This window comes from Sus scrofa, chromosome 13 (genome assembly GCF_054392235.1).
Source record: "Sus scrofa isolate SSC_HxYL_T2T_F1_AM1 chromosome 13, Sscrofa_HxYL_maternal_Yorkshire_Landrace_v2.0, whole genome shotgun sequence".
NCBI classification, from domain to species: Eukaryota; Metazoa; Chordata; class Mammalia; order Artiodactyla; family Suidae; genus Sus; species Sus scrofa.
The window spans coordinates 106,568,032-106,595,155 of NC_139395.1; the positions used below are offsets into that span (position 1 = coordinate 106,568,032).

Here is a 27,124-nt window from a genome sequence, read left to right on the forward strand (position 1 = left end):
CTATAGCTCCAATTCGACCCCTAGCTTGGGAACATCCATATACCACAGTTGTGGCCCTAAAAAGACAAAAGATCAAAGAAAAAAAAAAAAGGAAAGAAAAAAGAAATCAAATCTTGACTGAGGAAAAACTGACAATAAGGGGAAAAAAGGAGAAGACAGCATATAATTAGATCAGAATACGATTTAAGCAGGGCCAATGAATCATCAGGATAAGCCTGCTGTCAGTAATTTTGGAAAAGTTTCTATTCATATCATTCTTATCTCCTCCTGAAATTATCCTGCTTGCATATAGCATTTGTAACTACCCTGGATATTTTGCTGAGCTGATGCTTATGATTTCATTGTAAAATGATACAAAATACCTAGGTTTTTGATAACCCTGTTGAAGAGCTTAATCAACCAAGCATGAAGCCTGCCCTACCTATTCGGTAAATAAAAGGTGAAATAAAATGTGTTGTTATTTAAATCTGATTTAAGAGGCTTCTGTTATTTGCCCAAATATCCAATGAAATGACATTATAAAGGAAATTTTTTTTAAAAAGTAGTAAACCCAGTGAAATTATTGGCAAAGGAAATGAGATAATATTTGAATAAATCAGGCTCTGTATTTCCCAGAGCAAGGGTTCAGTGTGCACTGGGGTAATTTACAGGGAGTGGTTAACTGAATTAAAATATGAATGCATTAGGAAGGAAAAAAGTACCAAAGTGCTTATTAGTTCATTGAGGGAATTTAAGTAAAAAAAGTCATTGAGAGAATTTTAACAGTTTTGTGGAATAGAAGTGAATTTTGGTCTGAACTGTGTAATTTTGGTTTGAATTGAACTAATGTGATGCTTTAATTTGCTTAAAAAGAATAGCTAACTTTCACTACTTTCACTACTTGGATGGGTGATTTGTTTTATGGGCATTGAATCAGATTTTCTTTTTTTCAGTTTTTGTAGGCTTATATAGGATTATAGGTTTGTTTTCAAATTGACACTTTATGCATTAGTTTTCCTGTTAACATTTGCCAAAACTCCTCTAGTGGCCTATTGTCCTCCCAAATTTCAATCTCTAAAGACCTAAGGTCATAAATCCCAGAAAACACTAAATGAATTATAATGTGGTGTGAAATAGATACATAGTTAATGTAAACTAATTTTTGAGATTCTAAAAATTGAGGATTTGGGGCTTCAGATCATAATGTATCAGCTATCGTTAGTGTTTCAGTTAGACACGTGTCAGAGACAAATAAAGGGAATTAATTTGAGCATATAAAACTATTTTGGAATTTTGTAATTTACTTCTATATATGTCTCCATCAAGATGGTGTTTTCTGTTCTGATACTGAATCTCCAGAAAACATCACTGGGGAGTATTCAGAACAGGGTGCAACAGTGTTCTTTCCTATGTTCTGTGGCTCTGTGGTTGATCCTCCCCACTGTCTTAATTCCATATGTTTCCTGGGTTAGCTGTACTTTCTCACTTTTTTTCCCCTACAACAACCATCTCTCCCCTTGAGGATTTATGAGCTATTCACAGAGTCTAACAACAGTGTGTGAAACTTATGTTGCAACATAAGGAACCTCACTGTGAGACCTTATTACAAGATTATAACCCTGTTTCTGATATGATGTACAAGTTTATGTCAGTTAGGACTTCTGTAAGTTAATCATCCATGCATTTAGTAAATATTTACTGAGGACCTACATGCATTGACCTCAGTGCTAAAAATATGATGAGGAAAACAAACTCCCTGTCCTCATGGGGTTTATATCCTAGTGAAGAGACAGAGAACTATAAGCAAATAAAACAAAACAATTATATAATATAAAATCAAGTAAGCATAATGGAGAAATTACAAAATATGGTACGGCGGGTAGAGAGTGACAGCATGTTATGGGAAAAAATCATGTGAAATAAAACAAATGCAATAACTTGTGTTTCCTTAATAATTTTTAAACTATTTTTTCTAAACTTTTATATCTTTATATCAGTAATATTGGGAATATAAGATGCAGAAATCACAACAAAATCTTTCATTAAAGATTTTTCTTTAAAAAAGAAAAAAGAAATAACGGGTAAAAGTAACATATTTTCCTGAGAAAATCAAAAGTAATCCAAAAAAATTTTTGCTAGATTTTATTCAGTAAAATTTCATGGAAAATTCAGTGAACACTTGCTGAAAGTCTCCTCGGCTCATTGTACTTTTGGCTTCTACAGAGTTAGAGATCATCTAAAGCTGGAAGAGACTCAGTTTCCACAAATGAAACCAAATGGAAATGGTGGTAGAAGCATACTGTCTTTCCACAGACCTTCTGAGAAAGGCAATGAAGTTTGGTTTTATTTAATGCAAACATATCATCACTAATTTTCTGCTGAGGATGTACTTGACAGTGGTCTTACATGCATATATACACAGATATATAGCAGTAATATATTTAACTCAGCTGACCACAGAAGCCTGTGTTTCCTTTAGAAGTGGCTGAAATACTAAGGAAATTCATAGTCGATCTTTCCATAGTAAAAATCTCCATTGCTCTTTTGGCTACAGAGGAAGGATTCACAGGCACATTTGTCTGCAGTTGTAGGCAGCAGAGTGTGCTCTCTATTATTACACAGTCTGAAATATGACAAAATATTTCACCTTTTCATGTCATGCCAGTTGGAAAAAAGGTTTTTTAATGGGAAAATCACTGCCTAAATCATTGCCAGAAGTGATGCAAATGAACCCCAGAGGACTCTGCACCATGATTGGAACTTCTAGTTATTAAAGTAAATGGCCATAGACCTGACCCTAGTTATCCCTTTATCAATTAATCTAAGGGAAGGATTTTCTTTTTTAATCATGGCAAGGAGTATTTTTTAGAACTCATGATGCATTTTCTAGAATATCCTCAATGGTGATCAACTTTTTCCCTTGGAAAGAAGACACTTCAAAAAAGAAGAAAAAAGAACAATACCTTGGAAGCTGATTTTGAGAAAGAGCATGATCATGTTGGACAAGGTTTTTTCTTTTATAAAAACCATAAGAGCTTGTAAAATAAAGTGGCTAGCTTTCTAGTGCAGCTGGGGCTAGGGTTAGAGTTAGGGGCAACTGTTACCAGGAAAGAGCCCCTGAAATATTTCAAGCAATGTGAATATTATTGGAACAGACCCTGAGGGAAACCTTTGAAAGATGACATTCAGTACAGTGCAAACATTTCAATATGCATCACAATCACGCCTCAAGTAAAAAGGGTAACAGAATAAAGTAAATCTAGCATAGTACCACAGGGAAAAAAATGTGAGATTGAAAGCAGTATTCCTGATAGATTGTTAAGAGAAGCATCATGGCCAAGATGGGTTAGATTTTGCTCTTAAAGAATACGTTAGATTTAGATGTATAGAAAAGGAACTGTATTCCACTTCATGGATGGAAAAAGAAGCAAAGAAATGCAAGGGAGATTTATGAAACAGGGAGTAGGTTAATTTGCCTGAAGTAATTTTTCATGTAGAAAAGAAGCAGCAAATAGGTGTCATTGGTTATATAGCATTAAATTTGGACTTGAGTGTCAGGATCTCGAGGAGTTCTGATTTATATTATGGTCAGCGGAGAGTTATTGAAGGTTTTCAGTAGAATTCTGGTGTAGAGAATGTAGGCTATTAGGAAGAGTCATCTGGTAATGGAATGGATTGGAGAGAGGGATGCCAGGTGTGGACTCTAAAGGCAGAAAAGATTGTGATGTGATAAAAATCTCTCTTGTGATGGCTATCATGTGCTGTTGAGTGGGAAAAAATAATGAAAATATACATTTCTCACCCCTAAAATGTCAGAACATTCATAGGTCAGTATATATATATACTGTGTATATCTTTAGATTTATATATATGCATCCTATATAGGAATATAAAGGAATAATATACCAGGAAATATATAATAGTTCAGAAAATTTTCCTGTAATTTATTTATTGTGGGAAATCATTAATTCCACTGTCAGGCAGTCACAGCAGAGATTTAAAAAATATGAATGTCTTAGTATGCTCCAAATATTCTTTGTTAAAATATTAAAAATTTCATGTTGCATTTTATTATTGAAAAATATTTTTTTATCAAATACTAAAAATGGTTTCTTAACTAGTACTTATTAACAGCTGCAAAGCATCATGCTCAAAGTTGTGAGGAAGAAAAAAGGAAACATAAGTAGAAATTAAGTCTAAGGAACTGATTCTCTAGAAGAAGAGATGAATTATACCAGGTAAGGATAATTCAAGGGCTAAGTTGCTGAGTTCCAGCTAGACAGAAAATGCTAAACAGACAGGAAAGAACATACGTATTTATTTAGGAAGACTTGTTGGGGAAATCGCACTGAAGATTGGCCTGTAAGAATGAAGCTCCGAAGAGAGGAAGAATATTGCTTTGCATATTTCTTTTTATTTACTGTTTGTTGAAAGATGCAAAAGTTCTGGGAATGTTTTGGCAGGGGTAAAAATCCTTCCACTGGCTATGCAAATATGTCATTCTGTTTCATTACATTGGGAACACTGCTTTAATATAAAAATTTTAATACACTTTTAATATAGTTTATATCGCTATGTGAAGGAATTAAAGGTCTTTTAATATGTAAAGATAAATTAAATAATATATTTCCTAAAGTGGTAACAAAGCATAGAGGTTAAAAGCATGAACTCTGGGGACAAATAGCCTGGGTTCAAATCCTAGCTCCAGCCCTTACCAGCTGTGTGACTTTGCCAAAATGATTGAACTTTTTATGTGTGTCTTGGTTTTACTATATGTAAAAAGGGGTTTAGAATAGTGTTTACCTTGTAAAATATTTTGAGATTAAATTATACACACACATATCACACATAAGGGGCTGGGATTTGATTATATAAGGGTCTGGAATTTGATTTTAACCTACTTACAAGCTGATAAGTTACAGTTATTGTTTCATGGGTGTTGGCAAAACATATAAGATTCCTGGGTCTGAGACAAAGGACTTCACCATTGATGGTCAGCAAGCAGCATAGGTACAAGGTTTGTATCAGCTCCCTGTCCTCCAATTCCAAGGGAGGTGATGCAGAGGATCCAAGTAGACATTATGCACACAGTGGGTTTATGTTGTAGCCAGGGAACCCTGAGCTTAGGGAATCCACCTGTGTTAAAACAACCAGTAAGTGGGCTTGCTCTTGGTCCTAATGGGAGATATTATCTCATTCCTCAGCATTACTTGCTGCAAATACAACCTTGAGAAATGGCTTGGGTAATGGCCTATTAAGGCCTTACATTATTGGCTAACCTAGCAAGGTATGTAGGAGCATGAAAAACTCATGAAGGACTATCTCTCTCAACTGTGTAAATATTAAAGCCTCGATAAACAACAAGGACCTACTGTATAGTACAGGAAACTATATTCAATATCTTGTAATAACCTATAATAATGAAAAAGAATATGAATATTCTTTCTCATATTCTTTTCTATTATATATTCCATTATACACCTTTTTCTATCACACCTCAAGTAAAAAGGGTAACACAGAATAAAGTATATCTAGCATAGTACCACAGGGAAAAATGTGAGAATGGAGGCAGTATTCCTGACCAAACTGTTAAGAGAAGCAACACAGCGAAGATGGGTTAGATTCTTTCTCATATTCTCATTATTTTCCATTATATATTATTTCCATATAATATATATAATGAAATTATTCTATTCCATTATATATATTATATATATAACTAAATCACTTTGCTGTACCCTTGAGACTAACTTAACATTGTAAATCAACTATACATAAATACAAAAATAAATTTAAAAAAAGACTCAGTGAATATACACTATTATCTTACTGAAGAATAGTCTATATATCCTAAAATGTAGTTCTTTGAAAGCCCAACTACTATGAAATAATCAAACTTTAATTAAAAGTTTGAGTATTGCAATATTTAGGTATAGGTATACATTCAGGTAAAAAGAATTACATAGAAATGTGTTTCATATTAACATGTATTTCTCAGAAGTGGAAAAATTTAGAAAAATTTGAAATTTTGTTTCTGACTGGTAGCACTTACCTGCTTTGGGTTCATTTGTCAGTTTGACAGAAGTTTAAACACTCTGTCAACATTTTATTAATTAACCCAAAGTATAACAATCAGAATGTAAAAATGATTAATTAATGTTATGATAGCTTTTTGTGAGAGAGCTAGAGGATATTATCACCATTTATACACAGCAAATTATGTCTGGAGTTTTTCTTTTGATTATTATGTTGCTTAGGACTTTAGATTTTTAAACTATTTCACAAATGCTTGCACATATGTAGACATGGAAAATCATCAGGAAAAAAATATATATTTTGCCTAGAATAGGACAAAGACATAGTTCCAACAAATATTTGGAAAGCAAAAGAAAGTCCCTGACCACTTAGGAAAGATGAAAAAGGAAAAAATGGCAAGTAAATGTAATATTGGTAAAGGAACAATTTTAGAATATTGAGTGTTTCAGCTATTAAATCCTAGAAAGGAATGATATAAGGGAGATTTTAACAGAAAAGACTGTTTTAACTCAAAGATTTTAACTCAAAGTTGAAAACTATAACTATGAAAGACTATTAAAATATTTCTTAAAGAGAACTTGTTTTTAAAAAACTTGAAAAGAGAAAGTCTGTTTGCACAGACTTTGATGAAAAAGTTGATAATATTAACAATAAATAGAAATTCCAGATAAATTTCATCTCAGAGAAAAAACTGAGGAACAAATAGGTTGGGGAATTAATTCGGCATATCAGATGAGACTGCTTCTTACAGGCTACCTTCAACTGGGTCAACTATACTTTGCCTCCAGTCTGCTCTGTGGTTTCAGTTCTGTCCTGTGGTTAAATTTAAGTGGCTTCTATGTGGTCTGTACCATGTTACGTGTTGAATTGATTCACCATTAATAACACTATTTGGAAGCCTTGTACTGGAACTGAAAAATCCCAATAACATGCCCAGATTGATTTTAAGTCTTGCTGGCTAAGCTACAGAAGACAGTCTGTGAGTATAATGTCACAAAGACTATTTTTTTAAAGGGAACTCTGAGTTGAGTTTCTAAGGTTCCACCATGTAACTACGTAAAAAATTCCATTCACCATTTCCATGTAAACTTGGGAGGTATTATGAGTATCAAACTAGAGAACTGGCCATGCCAACCATGTGATTCCATCCATGGTTCAGTAGGTTTTACACAGTACTTGCACTTTCTTCCCTGTTTTGTTTTAGTGCCATTCTATTTTATTTAGCTGAGCCATGAGTGACAATGAGCTTGCTATCGTTGGTTTTTAAGAAACAGTACTATAAATCAATAGGCCAAACAATGTTTTCATGGGAGAGGGCACACCATCGAAAACTCATTTACTAGATGCCTGGTAGCTCCAGTGTAAAACACTTATTAAGTTTACTTATTTTTGGATACCTTGGACAAGACAGGGCTGTGTACTTGAAAAACTTTTATTTCTGCTCTTGATAAAGGATAAACAAAAGACAAAATGATAATAATGTTTCCCATATAAAGAGGCTCAGGCTAAATTAATTCAAAACAAAGAAATCATGGGGTCTATGTGTGTGTCTGTTTTCTGCGTAAGCCCCCTTACACTTAGGCCTTGCCACAGTTGCCTATGCATTTCTCATAATCTCCATCCTCTATTGCATTAGTATCTTAGAAGACATATGTTCACAACACTGAGTGTACCTTGTGTTGTACCCCTCCCTCAGGCCACAGCTGTCTAGACCAGAATTGGATAATAGACCCAAGTTATGCTGACCAGGTTTTCTTTCCCTTCCAAGAACTGGAATGGGTCACTGAAAAGCTGACAATGAGAGGACATTAGGCATGTAAACTAAATGAACATATTAGAGTGAATGCTGGTTTAGATGCCATGACATGCAAGGCAGAACAGATGGGGAATTTGAAACCACATGTAAGGTTTGAAATCATGTGGAAAGCTGGGTAGTTTGAATAAGCTCTTACTGATTGAAAGGTAGAGATGCACTTCCAGACTGCCAGTGGTTCTTTACAGAACCCCAGATAAGTTGTGTAACTACTCTGAGTTTCTAGTTTTGGGTTGTATTTTTTTTTTTCTTCAGTAAAATAAATGAGTTGAAACTGAGGATCTCTGTGGTTCCTTCATGTTGCTAATTCTGCCCTCCAATGACAAGATTGTCTTCAATACAAACTATTTTAGAAATAGTAGTCTTCCTGTTGGGAATCAGTAACAAAATGAACCATTGGCTTCATTCACTCATTTGACAAGTATTTTTTGAGTTTATACACCTTTAGGCACAGTGTTATGGACACAATGAGGAAAATGGATACATATTCTGCCTTCATCGACCTTATAAATTAGGCACATTAATCAAATAATCATTCAAATATGTAATTTAAAGCTTTAGTAAGTGTTGTAAAGAATACGGATGGAGATTTGGGACAGGATCTAACAGAGGGCTTGGTTGCTCTGGTGTAAGGTCCAAGGCAGCTTCCCTGAAAAAGTAACGTGCAAAGCAAGCACCGAGAGTTGAAGGAAAGTATGTAAAGAACACCCAAGGAAGAAGAACACCCAAGGCACAAGGTCCAGCTTTGGCAAAGGCCATGGAACTTCTTAACAGTCATAATTAGAAAATATAATTACTTGGAAACTTTCATTGCATGCTGTTTTGTTTTAGGCTGACACACAGAAACCTACAACTGACAGGAAAGACTCTGGCATGCCAGAGTCCCCCAAATTATACATAGTAGTGACTTTATCTATATGAAGGCACAAACTAAAGTATTTTGGTGAAAAGTTCTTCCTGGAACCCATGAAGAGAACAATAGCAATAATAAAAAATTTTACTGGTGCAAATGAGAAGTGATTCTTTTTTGGAGGGTAGATGAATTCTTTAGCACTTTAAAAACATTTATTCTCAAAGGATGAAACTAGACTACTGTCTTATGCGAAAATAACTCCTAATGGATTAAAGACTTGAACGTAAGACCTAAAGCTACAAGACTCCTAGAAGAAAATATAGGTGGTAAGCTACTTGACATCAGACTTGGTGATGAGGTCTTAGATCTGACTCCAAATTCAAAGGTAACAAAAGCAAAAGTAGACAAATGAGACTACATTAAACTTTAGTTTTTCACAAGCATCTGTACAGCAAAGAGAAATGTCAACCTATTGAATGGGAAAAAATATTTGTAAATCATGTATCTGTTAAGAGTTTAATATCCAAAATACATAAAGATCCCATACAACACAACAATAATAACATATCTGATGGAAAAAATGGACAGCGAATCTGAAGAGCCATACTGGTGGCCAACAGACATATGTAAAGAAGTTCAACATCACACATTATTAGGTAAATGCAATTCAAAACCATAATGAGATATTCTCTCATGCCTGTTAGAAGGGCAACAATCAAAAGACAAGAAATAACAAGTGTTGGCGAGGATTTGGAGAAGAGGAGACCCTTGTTAGCAGTGTAAATTGGTATAGATACTATGGAAAATAGTATGGAGATTCTTCAAAAAGTTAAAAATAGAACTGCTATATGACCCAGAAATTCTACCTCAGGATATTTATCTGAAGAAAATTAAAACATTAATATAAAGAGATATATACACTTCTATATTTATATATGTATATACACACATATACATATATTCATACATATGAATACTAATCAGCTATAAAAAAGAATAAAATCATGCCATTTGCAACAACATGGATGGACCTTAAGGGAATCATACTAAATGAAATAAGTGAGACAAATACAAATACTGTATAATTTCACCTATATGTGGTGTTGAAAAAACAAATCAGGAGTTCCCACTGTGGTTCAGCAGTAACAAACCTAACTTGTATCCATGAGATGCAGGTTTGATCCCTGGCCTTGCTCAGTTTTTAATGATCCAGCTGTAGTATAGGTTGCAGATGTGGCTTGGATCTGGCATTGCTGTGGCTGCGGCATAGGCTGGCACCTGCAGCTCTGATTTGACCCCCTAGGCTGGGAAATTCCATGTGCCATGGGTTCAGCCCTAAAAAGCAACACAAAAAATATCAAAATTATAGGTCCTGAGAACATAATGGTAGTTGCCAGAGAGGGGTATTCAGAGGTGGGCAAAATATGTGAAGGGGGTCAAGAAGTAAAAACTTCCGTTATAAAAAGTATAACTTCCAGTTATAAAATAAATAAGCCAAAGGCTGTAATGTACAGCATGGTGATTATAGTCAATAATATTATAGAGCATACTTGAAAGGTGCTAAGAAAGCACATCCTAAAAGTCAAATTTGTATGGTGACAGACAATAACTAAAGTTATTATGGTAATTATTTTGCAATGTATCCAAGTATTGAATCATTATGTTATAGACGTGAAGCCAATATATTGTTATATGCCAATTATACATCAATAATTAAAAAAAAATTATTCTTAACCTTTTCTTCCCCACATCTGGGTTTAGAGTAAATTGTATAGCAGTGCTGGGGTACTAAAGCTTAAAATCTTCCTGCAAGTATTATACATTTTTATGAGAAAATTCTCATCATAGATTGCTGACTTTTGGGACTATATCTGTAAACAAGTTTTAGCCTTTAGGTAAAATAGTGCTTGCATTGTAATCTAAAGGGAGAACTCAATTGTTTGAACATGATTGACATGCTAATGCTGAATGATTTGCCTAATTATTTGATCCAAAAATACAAGTTTGGGACATTATTAACACAATATTTGCTAACTGGGTGGATGGTGGATTCATTTGTATTCATCATCAAAATTGCTATGTCATTGATAAAATCTCAGTTTAACAAAAATTATTGATTAACTGCTGTGTTCTAGGCATATTCTAGAGGCTAGACATAGATAAATTTCACATATGAAAGGCAATAGAAATCTAGTACTAATAAATACAATAGGGAGTTCCCGTCGTGGCTCAGAGGTTAACGAACCTGACTAGGAACCACGAGGTTTCGGGTTCAATCCCTGGCCTTGCTCAGTGGGTCAGGGATCCGGTGTTGCCGTGAGCTGTGGTGTAGGTTGCAGACGAGGCTCAGATCCCGCACTGCTGTGGCTCTGGCGTAGGCTTGGCAGCTACAGCTCCAATTGGACCCCTAGCCTGGGAACCTCCATATGCCGCGGGAGCGGCCCTAGAAAAGGCAAAAAAAAAAAAAAAAAAAAAAAAAAGCTACATACAATAAATGTTGACTATTCAAGAAGGAAAGTTCAGGTAAATTACAGAAGTGGTAAACTGGTTATTCTGATGTCTATTGGGTGGGGGAAGGAGCAGCCAGGCTTTCTAGAAAGGATGTATGCTGAGCAGTTTGTAGCTGTGATCTCATCAAGCAGAAAAGAAAGGGATGTGCTCCAGGAAGGAAAGCAGCAAGTAGACATAGAGAAAAGATTTTGGTTGCCAAGAAGGAGCAGGGGGGAGGAATAGGGTGGAGAGGGAATTTGGAATTGATAGATACAAACTATTACACTTAGAAGGGATAAGCAGTGATATCCTACTGTACAGCACAGGGAACAATACCTAATCTCTAAGGTTAGAACATGATGGAAGACAGTAGGAGAAAAAGAATGTATATATATGTATGCCTGAGTCCCTATGCTGTACAGCAAAAATGGTACAACACTATTAATAAACTATATCTTAATAAAAAAGTGGGATTTAAATACTCAACTATACCACATAAGGGTTTTTCCAATAACACTACTGACTCAACATAAAAAAAAAAAAAAAAAAGGCTTGCAGTGTGTCAGAACATAGTCCATCACAGAGCAAAAACTACCTATGTGTCTGGGATGAGAGAGGGGCTGAAGGCTAGAAAGGAAGGAAATGAGGCTGAGACCAGGCAAGGGGCATGCTGAAAGGACCTGGCATGATGGGCCAGAGAACATAGGTTTGTTCTTTAGTCTGAGTGGTTGGAAATTGTTGCAAGATTTAAGCAGAGAAGTGGATAGCACATTAGAGATTAGCAGTATTCCTCAGGCAGAATGGAGTCTGTTGTCAAAACACTAGAGAATAGAAGGTAGATTGGTATGTGAGAACACTGATTTTAAAATTAGGGGTGGAAAACTATTGCCCTTAGGCCAAGTCTGACTCACCACCTCTTTTTATTGGGCCCAGGAGATAAGAAAGGTTTTTACAGATAAACATTTTCAATTGACTTGATGATAGGGAACACTAATCTTCAACCCCAATTATGCAAAATTTTTGTCCCTGAAAATAATTCTATTTTTCTCATTAGTAGATCTCTGTAATAATTTTTTCTCAATCATTATTGTATCTTTAACTTAATAAAAGTGAGAAAAATTTGTTTTCTGTTTTGTCATATAAGCACATAAGGTAACATCCTCAAATTTTCCTCTTGGCTCACAATGCCTAGAATGTTTACCATCTTACTCTTTCCAGAATAAGCTGGCTAGCTCCTAGTCTAAATGAGAAATAATGAAGATAGTATGAAAGGACAGGAGGAAATGGACCAGACAGTTAGGGCCATCCAGGTGTGAGTCCCTGTAAGAGAATATTAATTTTCTGACTACGCATTGGTTGATTTGGAAAACACAAGCATGTAAAAATTATGTTTTTGCCATGTATACAGAACAATTAGTTGACTGAATTCATTATTTTCAATCAGTTGTAGTATCATGAAGTTGCAACTTAAGATCAATAATTGTGCATTTTAAAAAGGGATTTATATCATTTTTATTATGTTTAAAGCAGGTAGATAGAATTTACTCATTACACTTTAGATTACCTAGTTCCTCAGGTAGGCAGTTTTCATTAGAGGCAGTTCTTTTTGCCAGTTTCTTACACTTCATATTCATGCATATGTGACATGTATGTGTATATAATTCAATTTTCTTTTATTCATACAATAATGCACTCTACATGCTGACTTTATCTTTCTTTTTTTTTTTTTTTTTTTTTGTCTTTTTACAGCTGCAGGTGTGGCATATGGAAGTTCCCAGGCTAGGGGTCTAATTGGAGCTGTAGCTGCTGGCATATACCACAGCAACAGCAGTGCTGGATCCTTAACCCACTGAGTGAGACCAGGGATTGAACCCCAAACCTCATGGATACTAGTAAGTTTTGTTACCACTGAGCAATGTCAGGAAATACCATGTATCTTTCTTTTCCTAATTAATATAACTTAGAGTTGATTTCATATCAATTTCTATAGCTATCCCTTATTAACAGGTACATAGTATTCCAACACATGGATGCCATGGATGCTAAAGTAAATAACTGTGTACAAACAGCTCTATGCATGTGTAGCGAGACATGTTTCTACAATGTTTTCTTAGCCTCTTTGCTGAAAACTCCATCTTGTCCTGCTTTACTTTATCCCATCTTCCTGCTTGAAAAACAGTCACAGTGATGGTAAATGACTTAAGCTTAAGAACAAAGACCTAAAGGCATAAGTTATTCATAGGGTCAGCTGAATGAAGACATAATGCATTGGTCTAGGCACTCCAGACCTGTGCAGATTGGCATGCAGTTTGAACAAGCATGATATGTCCTCTAAAGAATAAAAGAAAGAGGAACCTCATAGCCAAATGGTTTTTGAGCGGGGTCCTTAGCAGAATATGCATTAGCAAAGAGAACCAAGGTGCAAACCTAGGCACATAGGGTTCCGCAAATAGGCATGCTGTTTGCAGAAGCACAGTGAGGATTCTCTGAAATGCTATGCATAGATAGCTAACTCAAATGCTAATGATTGTTAAATGCCTAAAAGTCAGGGTAAAAGCTTAACCATCTACCAGCTATGTGACTTTTAAAATAACAAAAGAATTTATAAAATAATTAAAAAAAAAAAACTATATTCTCTGCCTATAGCCCCCTCCTCACTTGACATAATCCTAAAGAGCACAATAAAAGCAGTGTGGTTTCTTAAGGCAGTGCTCTTGGTCCCTGAGACCTTGACTCCCCCGGTTGGTTCCCACCTTTACTTAAGACTTAACGTCTCTGTGTTTTGTTTTATGTTAACTTTTTTCCTTAAGTTTCACCGCACCCTTTCTTCAGCCCCATCCTGCTGAGCTGGTCTCGGCATGCATGTATTACAGGGTTTCTATTTTAAAAACTTCTGAGAATGTATTTATATGTATGACTGGGTTATTTTACTGTACAGCAGAAATTGGCACAACATTGTAAATCAATTATACTTTAACTAAAAAAAAAGAAAAAAGAAGAAAAACTCCTAGAATTTCAGTGCAGAGGATATTTGTATTTTAAACTGGTAACTATTGTCAAATTGACTTTCAAAAGTTGAACTAATTTACACCATCCCAACTAAATATCATCATTGTATGTTTTCTTATCTCTTTGTCAAAATAGAGTAATAGTCAACTTTTAAATCTTTGCCAGATTTATAGCTGAAAAAAACAAAGCATTCCCTTGAAATCCTCAAGTACATTTCTCATATGATCATGAAGTGGAACATCTTTTCATGCACCGAAGTGTCATTTCCTTTTCTTCGAATTGTCTGTTCATGTTCTTGGCTTATTCTTCTATGAATCATTTTCTGTTTTACAAATAAAACTATTCTTAAAAGTACTTTGTCAAAGAAAGAAATCCCATTCAGGCCAACCTTCATAGACGGAAAAAACCCATTTTGTTCAAAGATTTCAATTACTTTACCAGAAAACAAGAATTGTCCCAGTTAGCTTACTTTTATATCACATTCTGTGAGAGAGCCACACAAATCTAGCGATCTATAATCAATATTTTTTGTGACATTGCCTCTATAGTGAAGCAATGAACCAAAGTCTAAATGAGTAACTTGAGAAATAAAGATCCAAGGTAAAGAAAAAGTTAAGTAAAAATCCTTTTAATATAACAGAGCCACCAAGAGGACTGGAATAGTAATCAGAAGAGACTAGCCAATTTTAATTCATGCAGAACAGTTGAAAATTATGCAAAAAATACATCTGAAAGAAGAATGGAATTTGGAATTAAAGTACATATGCACACAAATTTATTTGAGTAAATTTCAGTCGTCTCACATTGCCTTGGGAAAAGATGCTTACCAAATAAAAAGCTGTTGCCTTGGCTCAAAGAACCTGTGTTAAATGAGATGGAGGTTTAATGATCAGACTGCTTTTTGGAGACCTGTGTTCTCTGCCTATGTATAAAATTTCATGAGGTTTAACAAATAGGCTAAAATCCAAAATAAAGTTCCCCAGAGGGGCGAGTTTGAGCTCAACATCCAACATAGATGCTACGATAAATAACTGTTTCTTTCGGTCAATAAGTTATTGAAAATTACAGAGATCTAAATATATATATGTACCTCCATAGACAGAGAATAAGTAACAAGACACCCAGGAACATGAGGGCATTGAACTAAATGAGCTCTGGATTCTGTGCTTACATCAGGAAGACCCTTAAGAGAAGCTCAGATCCAAGTTCTGGCATATGTTCCCTTAGGGCAGTTAACCACAGTCTTGAGAAGTTTTCTTCCTACAGGAAAAGGTGGCTAAATACCCTCTCAAATATCTTTCTTGAGGAATCATGAATGTCAAACACATGTCATCACCCAAGGAGCATTGTTATAAATCAAGTTAAAGCCTTGGAAAGAATTTCCTACTTTTATCAGTGGCATTTAACTAGCAACACTTAAAAATGAAAACAAAACTGGAGGCAGACTAGGGGCACATGTATTGTGACTTTCTCTGGTAAGGCAGGATTTATTGTGAAATTTTTTGATGTTTTCATTTAAGAATAGGAGTGGTTATTCTGATATTTTCCCCATAATAGAAATTTGATATCATTAACTACATATGGAGAATTTATTGGGTAATCCATTTATGCATTTTAAAATAAAAACATATATTGGTTCAGACTCCTTTAATGGTTTATACTTGATGCTCATGTAAATTTGGCATCAACCCACCACTTCGTTTCCTGTGCTTAATCATTCAATGCTGAGTCTAAGAAACTAAATTTTCCTTGGCAAACTGCTATTCCAAATGGCCCAACACTTCATGTGTGGCCTTTGAAAGATTCCAGATCAGAAATGAAATTCTGTCATATTTAAATTCTATTTCTTTTAAAATTTCCAAATAAGTGATGGATTTTAGTTGGTTTATCACATCCACGATGTTGGCTTATCATACTTACCTAACAGTTTATTTCATGCTCTCCTATCTCCTCTTTCCACTTTTCACCATCTACTTCATTTTTCATCATCCTCTAATCATCTTTTCCTGAGCAAGGTGGTTCCCTGCCACCCTCCTGCCTATTTCTTGTCCACCCCACACACCTTCACACACCATTTCCCCCCATCTTCGCTCTTTTAAGTGACCAGGAACTTCTGAACATTATTGTGACAGCATCCTGGATAACTGAAGTTCATGGCATTGTAATTATCCATTTAAGACTTTATATAAGTCTACAAATAACAAATGCTGAGAGGGTGTGGAGAAAAGGGAACCCTTTAACACTGTTGGTGGGAATGTAAATTTGCACAACCGCCATGGAAAACAGTATCGAGGTTCCTCAGGAAATTAAATACAGAACTACTAAGTGATCCATCAATCCCATTCCTAGGCACATATCTGGACAAAACTGCAATTCAAAAAGATGCATGCACCCATGTGTTCATAGTAGCAGCAGTACTCACAACAGTCAATACATGGAAACAACCTATAGGTTGATCTACAGATGAATGGATTCAGAAGATGTACATACACATGTACAATGGAATACTACACAGAGATAAAAAAGAATGAAATAATGCCATTTGCAGCAACATGGATACAACTAGAGATTCTCATACTAAGTGAAGTAAGTCAGAAATAGAAAGAAAAATACCATCTGATATCACTGATTTGTGGTATCTAAAATATGGCACAAATGAGCCTATCTATAGAACAGAAACAGATTCACTTGTGATAGAACATGATGGAAGATAATATAAGACAAAGAATGTATATATATGTATGACTGGGTCATTTTGCTGTTCAACATAAATTGAAAGAATATTGTAAATCAACTACACTTTAATAAAAAAAGTAAAAAAGACATTATATTAAATAGGCCAATTACTAGTACTGAAATTGAATCAGTAATTTAAAAACTCCCCAAAAGCAAAAGTCAAAGAACAGATGTTTTACCAAACATTTAGAGAAAAGTTAACATCTATCCTTCTGAAACTACTTCAAAAAATTGCAGAGGAAGAAATACTTCTGAAGTCATTCAATGAGGCCACCACTACCCTTGTACCAAAAGTAGACAAAGATACCACAAAAAAACAAGTTACAGGCCAATATCACTGATTAGTATAGATGCAAAAATATTCAACAAAATATTAGCAAGCTGATTCCAATAATACATTAAAAGGGTCACATACCATGATCAAGTGATATTCATCCCAGGGATGCAAGGATTTTCAATATCTGTAAATCAATCAATGTGATACACATTTAAAAATTGAAGAATAAAAACCATAAAATCATCTCAATAGATGTAGAAAAAAGCTTTTGATAACATTCAACACCCATTTATGATAAAAAAACACTCCAGAAACTGGGCATAGTAGGAACTTGCCTCAACATAACAAAGACCATATATGAAAAACCGACAGTTAACATCACACTCAAGGATGAAAAACTGAAAGTATTTCCTCTAGGATCAGAAATGAGACAAGCTTGTCCACTCTCACCACTTTTATTTATTGCTATGGCTTGGAAGTCCTAGCCATAGAAATTAGGGGAGAAAAAAATTAAAGGAATCCAAACTGGAAAAGAAGTAAAACTGTGACTATTTGCAGATGACATGATGTTATACATAGAAAATCCTAAAGATGCTACCAGAAAACTGTTAGAGCTGATCAGTGAATTCAGTACAGTTGTTGGATTCAAAATTAATACACAGAAATATATAGAATTTTTATACACTAACAACACAATTTCAGAAAGGTAAATTAAGGAAATAACCCCAATTACTACTGCATCCAAAATAATAAAATACGTAGGATTAAACCACCAAAGGAGATAAAAAACCTGTACTCTGAAAGCTATAAGACACTGATGAAAGAAAATAAAGATGACATAAACAGATGGAAAAGTATCATGTTCTTAGATTGGAGGAATCAATATTGTTAAATATCTGTACTACCCAAGGCAATCTATAGATCCAGTGCAACCCCTGTCAAATTACCAATGGCATTTTTCAGAGAACTAGGACAAAAAATTCCAAAATTTATATGAAAACACAAAAGACTTTGAATAGCTAAAACAATCTTCAGAAAGAAGAATGGAGCTGGAGGAATCAGGCTTCCTGGCTTAAGACTATACTATAAGGCCTCGGTCATCAAAACTGTATGGCACTAGCACAAAAGCAGACAAACAGATCAATAGAACAGGATAGAAAGCCTAGAAATTAGTCCACACACTTTGGTCAATTACTCTATGATAAAGGAGGCAATAATGTGCAATGGAGGATAGACAGTCTCTTCAACTGGTGGCACAAGGAAAACTGGACAGCCATATGTAAGACAATGAAATTAGAGCATTCTCTAACACCATACACAAAAATAAACTCAAAATGGATTAAAGGGGGTTTCTGCTGTGGCTCAGTGGTAATGAACCTGACTAGGATCCATGAGGAGGCAGGTTTGGATCCCTGGCCCTGCTCAGTAGGTTAAGAATCCAACACTGCTGTGAGCTGTAGTGTAGGTTGCAGATCCAGCTTGGACCTGATGTTGCTGTGGCTCTGGCGTAAGCCAGCAGCTGCAGCTTTGATTTGACCCCTATCCTGGGAATTTCAATATGTTGCAGGTACAGCCCTCAAAAGACATTAAAAAATGGATTAAAGACCCAAATATGAGATTGATTACTATAAGACTCCTAGAGGAAAACATAGGCAGAACACTCTGACATAAATTGCAGCAATATCTTTTTTGGGTTTTGGGGTTTTTTTTGTTGTTGTTCTTCTTCTTCTTGCCATTTTTTGGGCCGCTCCTGTGGCACATGGAAGTTCTCAGGTTAGGGGTCCAATCGAAGCTGTAGCCTATGGCCAATGCCAGAGCCACAACAATGCAGGATCTGAGCCACATCTGCAACCTACACCACATCACACAGCAATGCTGGATCCTTAACCCACTTAGCAAGGCCAGGAATCAAACCTGCAACCTCATGGTTCCTAGTCGGATTCATTAACCACTGAACCATGGCAGGAACTCCCACACCAATATCTTTTTGGATTCATCTCTTTGAGCAATGGAAATAAAAACAAAAATAAAAGAATGGGACCTAACTTAAATGTTTTTGCAAAGGAAACCATAAAACAAAAAGACAACCCACAGACTAGGAGAAAATATTTGCAAATGATGCTACTAACCAGAAATTTATTTCCAAAATGTACAAATAGCTCAGACAATTCAAAACAAAACAACCCAATCAAAAATGGGCAGAAGAGATATTTCCTTAAAAAAGAGACAGAGGAGTTCCTGTCATGGCACAGTGGTTAACAAATCCAACTAGGAACCATGAAGTTACAGGTTCGATCCCTGGCCTTGCTCAGTAGGTTAAGGATCTGGCATTGCCGTGAGCTGTGGTGTAGGTTGTGGACGTGGCTCAGATCCCGCGTTGCTGTGGCTCTGGTGAAGGCCGGTGGCTACAACTCTGATTAGAGCCCTAGCCTGGGAACCTCCATATGCCATAGGAAGCAGCCCTAGAAAAGACAAAAAATAAAAAAGAGACAGAGATGGCCAATGAAAAGATGCTTAATAGCACGAATTTTTAGAGAAACGCAAATCAAAACTACAATGAGGTACCACTTCCAGTTGTCAGAATGGCCATCATTTAAAAGTCTGCAAATAATAAATGCTGAAGAGGGTGTGGACAAAAAGGAACATTTATATACTGCCAGTGAGAATGTAAATTGATGCAACCACTATAAAGGATAGTATGTAAGTTCCTTAAAATACTAAAGATAGTTACCATATGATCTTACAATCCCACTTCTGGGCATATATCCAAAGAAAACTCTAATTCAAAAAGATACATGTACCCCAATGTCCACAGTAGCACTATTTACAATAGCCAAGACATGGGAGCAATCTAAATGTTCATCGACAGATGAATAGATGAAGAAGATGTGGTGTGTGTGTGTGTGTGTGTGTGTGTGTATGAATGAAATATTACTTAGCATAAAAAGGAATGGAATAATTCCATTTGCAGCAAATAAACGTATTTATAAAACAGAAAGAGACTCACAGACATAGAAAACAAACTTATGGTTACAAAAGGGGATAGTGAAGAGGGGTGGGGGTGAAAGACCAATTAGGAGTTTGAGATTAACATATACATACTACTATGTATAATATAGTAAAGAACAAGGACCTAATATATAGAACAAAGAACTATATTCAATATCTTATAATAATCTATAATGGAAAATAATCTGAAAAAGAATATATATATGAAATATATATACATACATATATACATTGTATAACCAAATCACTTTGCTGTATACTTGAAACTAACGAAACATTGTAAATTAACTATACTTCGATAAAAAAGAAGACATTGTGTTAAAGTTGTTTATATTCTTTGAGTTTTTGTTTTTGATATTTTCTGGAAGAATTTAAACTATTCCTAAAAATTTAATTAAAGTGATTAAAAAAGAAAATCTGGTATCAAAATGAAAATCACCTGTCTTACTACCTCCATTCCATTTTCCTTCTTACAATTATTTTATATCTATTTAAAATCTCATCTGCCACTCTTCTGCTTTAGACCTTTCTGTGGTTCCTACTGCTTTTAAGAAAAAGCTCAAATGCCTTAACAGGGCATCCAAGGTTCCCTGTGATCTGACATTTCTCTTTACCAATTCCTTATTCTCACCAGCCTCATGGAGAAGCAGAGGAGTCGTGGTTGAAAGCATGGACTCTGGAGACAGAACACTTGGCCATGGAACTTGGTTCTTCCCATTCCATCCCTATGACCTTGAGTGAGTTACTTAACCTCTCTGTGCCTCAATTTTCTCATTTTCATTTTGAGATAATAACTGAACCTACTTCATAGGTTTTTATGAAGATTCAATGAGGTAACATTTGAAAAGAACTTAAATCACTTTCTGACATACAGTAAGTATTGACTATTTGATGTAATTTTTATTTCATTTTTTTAAGATGCCCTTTGCTTCTGGGTCTCTGTACCTGCTTTTCTTTCTTCCTGGAACTTTTTTTCTTTAATTCTTATCACTATTTGTATGAGTTTCACTCCTATTTATTAGTCTGAGTTTCACAAGAGAAAGAGAACCAATAGGAAATATATGTACATATATGGATTGGCTCACCTGATTATGGAGGCTGGCAACATCCAAGATCAGCAGGGTGGTTTGGCAAACTGGAGGCCCAGAAGAGCTGATGTTTAGTCCCAGTCTGAGTCCAGAGGCCTAAAAAGAGGAGAGTTATGGTGTAGGTCCTATTAAGAGACAGCAGACTTGAGATCCAGGAAGTGTTGTAGATTTAATTTGAGTCTGAAGGCAGGAAAAAAGCTAATGCCTCAGTTTGAAGGCAATCAGGCAGAAGGAATTTTCCTTTTCTCAGGAAGGGTCAGCCTTTTTGTTTTATTCAGGCCTTCAACTGATGATATGAGGCCCACCACAATAGGGAGGACAATTTGCTTTACTCAGGCTAATGATATAAATGTTACCTAAAAACACCCTCACAGACACACCCAAATATCTAAATACCTATTGGCCCAGTAAAGATGGCATATACAATTAATCATTACATCTTTTAAGTCCCAGGTTAAAGTCATACTTCTGGAGAAGCTTGCTATGACTCTAAGGTCTCTGAGCACAGGGATGTGAATACCTTGTTTTCCATTGTATCTCTAGTACTTATCACAGTGCCTGGCCTATAATTGGCTTTTAATAAATTTTTGTTGTATTATTATTTTATAGCCTATTAAAGCCTTCTCCATTTCTGATAAGTATCAAACAAAATACTTTGAGGTATAGTTAAGTAGACTAAATAAAAGCCAATATCATCCTACTTATACTAATTGGAACTATTTAATCTTCATCACAGGCTCTGTGATTTAATCAAATCACAGATTTGAGTCTGATCCCCAAACTGCCTTGATGATAAGCCCGTAGCAGAATGTGCTGATGTTTGTTGGTAAAAGAATCATGCACTTTAAACTCAATCTGTTATTTATATCCTTTGACAAAATGGATATAAACAAGTTAGTTTTTACTTTGGTAAATACTCTACTTGGCTTAGTCAGTATATTTATATATACAATTTAGCTAGGACATAAAAGTTTAAAAATAACATCATTACATAATTTTAGACTTTAAATGTCTTCCCACTTTCAGCAAGAATCCTATCTTTAACAATTCTTGTTTTTGTTTTTCTTTTTTGCCCACCCCACACCATATGGAACTCCTGGGCCAGGAATCAGATTCAAGCTCAGCTAAGGCAAGGCCAGATTCTTAACTCACCGTGCCAGGCTGGGGATTGAACCAGTGTCCCAGTGCTGGAGAGATGCTGCCAATCTCATTTTGCCATAGCAAGAACTCCAAAAATTCTTTACACACACACACACACACACACACGGTCAGAATTAGCTAGAGGGTTGTTAAAAACACATATTTCTGGGTCCCACCCATGAGTTTCTGATTCTGTAGGTCTGGTGTGGATCCTGAGACTCTTCAGGCTGGTCTGCAGCCACTCTCACTTTGCTACTTGAACCAGTTTTACTGGAAAACACCCAGTGAGGCTGGTGAAAGAAGACAGGTTGGGCTTGCTACTCTGCTGCATTTACTAAGTTCTGCCACCTGTATAAGCATTCATGTGGAACTACTTTCTCTGTGACAGTATCCTTAATTCAGCTCAGCTTTGAGCAATTTAATTCTTAAAAATCATTTGAGAAAAAAATATCAGTGTTTCTGGCAAAGAGCTTTCAGTGTGGGACTGGGTAGGATATCAGTCTCATGATATAATGAGTCAAAGTGGAACTAACAGCTAAGATTTTATTATGCAAATTTTAGAAGTTTCATTGCTGTACTGAGCAAGGGTAAGTTTGTTGTTTAGGATTATGTATGTAGACACCACATGCCGAATTTCTGAGTCTTTCTCCCCAGATTTCTGACCAACTGTAAGGTAACCCTGTACCCATGTTTGTTCCTACCACCCAACTTTGCTCCTTTCTCATTCCTGGAAGGGGAATGGGAGGATGCCTGAGCCAAACGGCTGATCAGAGTCCTGCCCTGGGACTTTGAAACTGAGGGGTTTGTTAGATTCATTTATTTCTAGAAACTGAAGGACATGTATATGCAGGAACAGGGGTTTTTATGTACTTACCTTCATGTGCAAAGTGAAGCAGAGAAAATAGCCTGAGACACATACACACATCCACCCAGAGGGGCAGAGAATGACGGTTGGGTTCTTGCTCCTTCTCTGATTGCAGGTTTTTATTCCTAAGGAGGCCTAATGGGATATATCTAAGATGCCCCTGATTCCTTCTGAGACTCTGATTTTTGCTGGGCTGAATGAGTTTTTGGTTTTGCCCTCTATCACAGCCTAAGAGAGTTTGCTAAAGATACGTTCTTCCTTTAGCACCACCTTTCCTTAGGAATAGTGTTGTAATTTGCAAAGGATAGAGAATCAACAGTGCCGCCTCTGGGAAGATCTAGTTACTTGACCTCAGGAACATTACTTACTACCTCAAATCTGTCAACTGTAATTAGAGGAGAGTTAATTTAAATCTTTTTTAAAAGAGTCCTCCTAGCTCTATTATTCTCATGTTAAAGGAAAACAAAGAAAATGGAGGCTGCACATCCTTGGTGTGGAATTTTAAATGGAAGCCACATACCCTTGGGGCTGAGTTTGGGTGGGGGCAGCAGAGATCATGTGAAGGACTCTAAAGGGAGAACCAAAATAAGAGGAGTCAAGGGGGCTTAAACAATTACCACTAAAAATTCGGAGAAAGTTTGGATCACTCTGTGAACAGGAGTTTAGCACTTGCAATCACTTGCTATCTACCGCTACATGGATTAAATCATGAGCCACTGCAGCTGCTGATCCACAGCACCCCTTGAGCAGAGCTCAGCATAGAGACAAGGAGTAAGGCACTCTGTGCTCCGGAAAAACTGGAATAACAGGTCTTCAAATAGGTATTTTCAGAAGATTTTATGTGCCCAATTCTTGCATCTCCTCATATCTAGAAAAAAGCTAAGGAAGCTCCCATCATGGGTTAGCAGTAACAAACCCAACTAGGATCCATGAGGATGCAGGTTCGATCCCTGGCCTCACTCAGTGGGTTAAGGATCTGGCGTTGCCATGAGCTGGGGTGTAGGTCACAGATGCTGCTCGGATCCCACATTGCTGTGGGCTGTGGTGTAGGCCGGCAGCTATAGCTCTGATTCAACACCTAGCCTGGGAACTTCCACAAGCTGCAGGTGCAGCCCTAAAAAATAATAATTAAAAAAAATAGAAAAAAGCTAAAATCCTTCATGGTGATGTCTGCTCCTACCTTCACGAGACCAGCAACAAAATTTGTAAAATGTGTGCATGGATGCATGTACCTCCCCTTTTACCTTTAACACATACGCTGATATTATTTCTGTTGGGGACATGGCTTGGATCGTCAGTGTCAAAGAATTAGACACATGAACACAAGGAGATCTCAGCAAGGCTCTTTACTTCTGCAGAAGGGCACAGGTGCTCAAAAAGCATGTGCAAAGAAGAAAAGACCCTCCCTATTTATCCCTAATGCAGGTGATGTACCTGTCTCCTTCTTATTGGTCAGGTCAGGGCACACATTCTTCTCTGTTGGCTAATTTGAAACAAATTGTTACTGGGAGAAGAGGGAAAGAGGAGGGGTGTCACAGGAAGGTGTTTCAGCCAAAACCAGAGCAAAATGGAGTAACCAAGATTTCCTTTGATGGAAAAGACATTATGTTACTTTCCACATTTCCCCCTGCCTCTTTGGAATGGTATTTCAAAGCTATCTGAAATACCACCACCTGGGCTGTAGTTAAAGTCCACAAAACAAATGATGTCACAAAATTCTGCAAATGCAGCCATCTCCAAGTGTGAGCTGGTGTGCTCTGAGGGAACTCGGGAAAGAAACAAAAAATCCCTGCCATCTAACAGGCATCAGACAGAAGGCACTCCTAACAATGAGCCCTGAGGAAACTCAGGTTGTGAAAACACAGGATACTGGCCCCATAGCTGAGGCGAATACCAAAGGAATGTTTTCAGTGAGCCCAGGCCTCTTTTGTTCCTACTACCTGCTTTGTGTTGCAAAAACTCCTATATATCCTAGCTGCCCCATCACTTCCTTGGGCCGGTTTTCTCAGGGCTACCTGAGATGCTGTCTCCTGGGTTTAAGTCCTAATTTTCCCCAAATAAAACTTAACTCTTGACTTTCAGGTTGTGCATTTTTTAAAGTTGACAATTCCAAACTTCTTAAGACTTTGTGCAGGGTTTCAACATGAAGTACTTATAGGATCACCTGGGAACCGAAAAATAAAAACAAAAATAATGTTTTGCCACATTCTTGGCCAATTAAATCATGAACTCTATGTTCTAAACAGGGAGGCAGGCATTCATGATGTTAAAGCTCTCCAGGTGACTACAAGTCATACCCAAGATTGGGAACCACTGTAAATTTACATGCATGTTTGTTGACTTTAACAGGTCACAGATGAATATAAGCAGGATAAGTACTGAAGGCACTCAGGTAAAAGCAGAGTTGCTATCAATGTGAAAAAGAAACTTTAAAAAGAGTTGAGAGTCATAAAATTTCTCTGTTCCAAAGATTTTGTCATATGGCCTATATGTTTAAAGATTTTTTTAAGGCGGAGTTCCCGTCATGGCGCAGTGGTTAACAAATCCGACTAGGAACCATGAGGTTGCGGGTTCGATCCCTGCCCTTGCTCAGTAGTTTGATGATCTGGCGTTGTCATGAGCTGTGGTGTAGGTTGCAGACGCGGCTTGGATCCCGTGTTGCTGTGGCTCTGGCGCAGGCAGGCAGCTACAGCTCCCATTGGACTCCTAGCCTGGGAACATCCCTTATGCCGTGGGAGCGGCCCAAGAAATGGTAAAAAGACAAAAAGACCAAAAAAAAAAAAAAAAAAAAAAAGGAAATAGTAACAATGGTTAAAAAAAAAAAAGATTTTTTAAGAACACCAAGGTAATATAGATAGCAAAATACCTAACTTTGAAAGTCAGAGTTATCAAGACAATGCCAGTTTTTCTCCTTCACATATTTTAAAAGAAACTAAATGTGTTAGAGCACTAGGGAAAGAAAAGCAGTTGACTGGAGCAGTGTGATCTTAAGCAAGATTTATTGACCAGCAGAGTGGCTGGGAGCACCAGGCAAGAGGAACTCACAGCTCCCCCACCACTGGGAGAGAATCAGGTTGTATAGGCAGGGGGCCAAGTGCTAAGTTCTATAGGTCTGAGATGGCCTTTTAGATCGTGGTATAAAATTTAACTTTCTCCTTGGGACCGTCTTCATCCTTGGGAAGTCAACCATTTCATGGGCTTAGTTTTTACCTGTGGAGGTCTGATAGGTTAGAACTGCAAGTCTGAGTCTGGGTGGGTCAATGATCTGTGTGGGTCAAAGGGTCATGCGGACATTCTTTTTCAGGCCTTCATTTTAGTTTCCACCTAAGAAAATGTAATATATTTTTAAGAAGGCTTCTATTAAAAATAGTTTGAATAAAAAATAGGAGAGTTCCCATCATGGCTCAGTGGAAACAAATCTGACTAGTATCCATGAGGACGCAGGTTCAACCCCTGGCCTTGCTCAGTGAGTTAAGGATCCAGCATTGATACCAGAATCTGGGTTCTTGTTCCTGGCAAACAAAGAATGAACTCCAAGAACACACAGGCAGCAAGCAAGCAAAGTCTTTATTAAAGGAAAGCACAAATAGCTCCCAGGGCGGCTGGAAGAAGGGAGAAGAGCCCCCTTCTTTACTGTCCTATAGGGATATTTGTCTCTTAAATGTGGAGAGCGTCACCAACATGGGGTCCAGAAAGATGTGGTTTTCTCCCATTGGCCTTGCTCAATTACCTCTATCAGTATCAGTCCTTGTCCAATAGGGGTTTTAGGGTTGGAAATGTTTTATGGTTTCTTTGTCCTTCTCTTTCCTTAGACTATGTCACCAATCTT

The 27,124-nt window shown here is 36.6% G+C and overlaps 1 protein-coding gene and 1 long non-coding RNA gene across 2 annotated transcripts in view; one reads left to right on the forward strand and one right to left on the reverse strand.

Moving 5' to 3' along the window:
* Positions 1-27,124, forward strand: part of LOC146397537 (uncharacterized) — a 462,781-nt gene that overhangs the window by 153,674 nt on the left and 281,983 nt on the right. The window lies entirely within an intron of this gene.
* Positions 1,719-22,713, reverse strand: LOC110256258 (uncharacterized). The gene is made up of 4 exons (XR_014824199.1): positions 22,443-22,713; positions 21,288-21,386; positions 17,332-17,377; positions 1,719-5,115 (listed from the first exon to the last, which is right to left on the reverse strand). It is a non-coding gene; the product is annotated as an uncharacterized LOC110256258 (long non-coding RNA).